Here is a 3,954-nt window from a genome sequence, read left to right on the forward strand (position 1 = left end):
AATGAAACACTAAATGTATAAAGGCTAATTTACATCAAAAATGGACATAAATGTATCTCTGTCTGTTAACGAGCTACAGAACCAATAATTCTGGGAAAAATAAGGATGCTAAAACTAAAAATCAGTTTAAGGGGATCACTTTTGTGCTGCCCCTCGTCACTTTTACGTTAAAACCAAAGAGTGCGCATTACCACTGCTCAGGTACAGATAGCAGAAGAATACGACGAGTATACCAAGAATATAAAGTCAAATATACTGTCCACTTTCACTGTCTGTCTCTTTAGTAGTAAGTGGTTCCTCATTGTTTAGCTAGCTGCACTGGCACTGGAAAATCTGCCTGTTAGTTGGAATGTTCAGGCTTGTAAAATACCCCCTGCAGGTTTCTTCCCTCTTGAGTGTTTAATTTTGAGTAATATTGTCTAAAACTTTTGTTACCCTGTGATCTTGTGTGATGTGTCCAGATGCATCTTCTGTTGACAATTTTTCTGATTGTTAAATTTTTAAATTAGAGAACAGAACAGTTTTCCATTTTATTGCTATTTTTTAAAAAAAAAAAAGTCTATTTAGATTCTAGACTTCTAGATTCTATTTAGTGTTTTTAATGAGTTTACAAATTATTTCTGTTGGCATGTGGCTGAATCAGAATCAGAATACTTTATTAATCCCTAAGGTAGGGTTTCCAGTTTCTTCACCTCCTGAAGTGCATGTTTCAGTGTCTTAGTTTTTATATGAAGAGTATCAAATTATTTTACCTCTCCAGACCACCTTTACAATAATGTATATGCAGATAAAGCTGGTGTATTGTTCCTCTCTAAAAAGGAAATCCATTGTTCTTCAGAATAATATAAAAATTCAGGATCTTTGACTTTTTTTTTTTAATAGAATAAATGAATTCCTTGCTCAGTGGCTTCCGTTGAGATGCTGGTTAGAGACTAGAAAAAACATCAGATGTTCAAAACTGACAGCTATCAGTGAGTTCAGAACAACAGCTCCTCTTTCTGCAGTAGAGGGTTGTTGTTGGCTTACACCGTTTAAGTACACACAGCTGTGTCCAGGTCCAGGTTTACATTACATCAGGAAAGAATCAACTCAGAACAACATCTCTGGGCGGAAGCTACATCTCGGATCAGTTGGCTGCGGTCGTGAGGTCTCAGAATCTGCTATGTGAGCAAAAAAGAGTGACAAGACCACAGAATTGACGGCTAATAACATCACTGAGAACGTCACAGCTATTAACGGGAGATTGAGAGACCAGTGTCGGAGTGTTAAAAACAGCTTGAAATTCTCATGAGTTGTTTGCAAAAGAAAATTACCATCATAATGCGGCTACCCCTTCGGCGCCAGCTGTGGGCTCAAGGCTGGAGCCGAACAAAAATTCTCTGATAACGACTGTGTTTAGTCTGTTCCTTCCCATTCCCTACAAGGCCACCTGGGTTGGCTGGAAGACTGTTTACTTAGCCTGGCGGGGCGAAGGACACTGTCTCAGCTGAACTATGGACACACACACACATACATATACTGATACTGATAAGCACTCACTGACGCATCACCCTCCCTATCCAACGCCACCTCCAACGCTCACCTCCCCCATGATGTGGACATCGGGTCAGCTGGAGGCGCAGTCGAAAGATTGCAGCGGTCCCAGATCAGATGTACACACTGGAACACTTTCCCATGTTGCTTGTCTGTGTTTATTGTGTTATGGTGTGTTGATACCTGTGCATTCCTGTATTATCCTTTTGTGTTACACATTTCAATGTTTTTTCCTCACTACCTAGCCTGACCTGTCTCCCCAATGTGATGTTTGTATTGTATGTACAATACAATACAAACATCACAAGGTCTGTCATCTCGGTTGTGGGCAAAAGACCTGCAACTGACAAATAAAGGCTATCTCATCATCTCATCATCATCATCAGGTAGATTCCTGTGAATATTGATAGAGCAGTGATGTGAGTGCTGAGCTGTGACCTGGAGAAGAGTCCTGACAGTCAGAGATGGTCCTCTCACCTCCGAGCTTTGGTCTGGCTCTCATATTCCCCACACAGGGTGGATTCAGAGGTAGGAACTCCCTCCTCTCTGTGCTCACACTGCTCCATGCTGCTGAATTCACATTCACATCCGCTCACGCTCACTTTCTAAGTTCACCTGCAGAGGAAACACAAATCATTCATATGCACATCAACTGAAGTCCTCCTTTCCATCATGTGTGTTGTCCAAATATCAGCTGCTTCTTTTCTGCTTCCTCTCAATGTCAGCTGAATGCAGTCAGACATCAGTGCGAGGCAGAGGAAGCTGCCATCAGCTGCTCTACTTCTACTATCAGTCCACTAGATGGAGCCATGAAGCTGCAGCCCAGCACACGCTTGGCTGCATTCACTGACACACAATGAATCACTGTGGCTGGAAGCTTCAGTCCATTAATATTCAGTCAATTCAAAAAACAATCAGCAGTGTTAAAAGCTTCACACCAATTATTCCAGCTTAGTTTACAGAGAACTGTACACACAGTGATTTACTGTTAATGAGAAGCTTCTTCCATCCCGTCTCTGAGCTCAGTCAAACCTGCTACCAAACATTACTTTCATTATTGATTAGTCTGCCAGTTTTCTTCTATACTGAATGTTTTTCCATCAAATATCAGTTAGAGGTTCCAGCAGCTGAATTCAGAGTCATCGATATGAAAATATCCAGTTTAGTATCATCGACAACAAATAAATCCATTAAACCCTGCCAGCACATAGCAGTACATTTCCTTCATATGTATAGCAGAATGGAAATTTAATGGCGAGATGATGTGTTTTTTCCCCAGCAAATAAAAACACAACACAGTGATCCAAAGTTTGTCCTGAAATGAGAGCTGAACATTTTTGCTCAAACATTACAGAGCAGAAACAAACTTTGAAAGTCAAATGCTCTAGAAGTATGTGAAGCCTTAATCAGAGCTGATTGAATCCTCTAAATATTGAGGAAAGGAGCTTCAGTGTTTCCTTTATTACCTCCTTTAGTAGAGGAGACACTGAAGGATCCTTTATGGAGGCAGAAGAGGCCATTACATCCCATAATTTATAGCGGTACTGTAACAGGGCGGCCCTTAGCAGCTGGAAACACAGTGAGATGGACCAAGGCAAGTGTAGTGGAACAAAGTATTTATTTTCTATACAGCTCTCCTTACAACAATTAATTTGTTGAGCTTCTTCACAGCACAAAAATCCACACTCTAATGACAACTGGCAGCCTTAAATATGTTCAGCTGTCACAGACTTAACCATTATTCCACTCTCAGGTAAGTTATTAAATCCCAACCTTCCACCACAGTATACAATATATCAATAAGAATAAATAAATACAGTTTCACATTTACATATTAATAAATATTTCACACTTTAATGTTACACCAAACCCAATATTATAAAAACCCAGAAACCCAAGCACAAAAAGATTCGCCACACTCTCTTTACCAATGGTCTCTCCCGGAACCTTTAAATGGTGTCTGGACCCCCAGGGAAACATTTGCCCAAACACCTTGAAGAGGACACAGGCAAGAAAGGTGAGTAATCATTATCTTACACTTATTTGCACCACTTTTATCCCTAGATTTCACACACACTTGCATTAGTTTTCCTTACTGGTAAACCTTAATCACAATTTCAATCACCATTCTTTTCTCCTGACAGACAACCACCACATTCCTTGATGAGGAGCACCTGTGCAGGATCTGAAATAAGGCTACCAACTGATTTTAAAATTCCCAATAAATAGTCAATAAATATTTAAACTTCTTGTGTGCAAATGTTTTACTGTGCAAATCCATGCTTAAAGTGCACTGCTAAATAAAGTGCTTGATAAGGTGCTTTTAATAAAGTGAAAGGTGTGCTCTAAAGTGCTATACAGATAATATAATATAAATCAATGTAGTAAGGGAGTCCTCTTCCTTACAGGTACACCATCAGA

The sequence above is a fragment of the Neolamprologus multifasciatus genome, chromosome 15 (assembly GCF_963576455.1).
Source record: "Neolamprologus multifasciatus chromosome 15, fNeoMul1.2, whole genome shotgun sequence".
Classification (NCBI taxonomy): Eukaryota; Metazoa; Chordata; class Actinopteri; order Cichliformes; family Cichlidae; genus Neolamprologus; species Neolamprologus multifasciatus.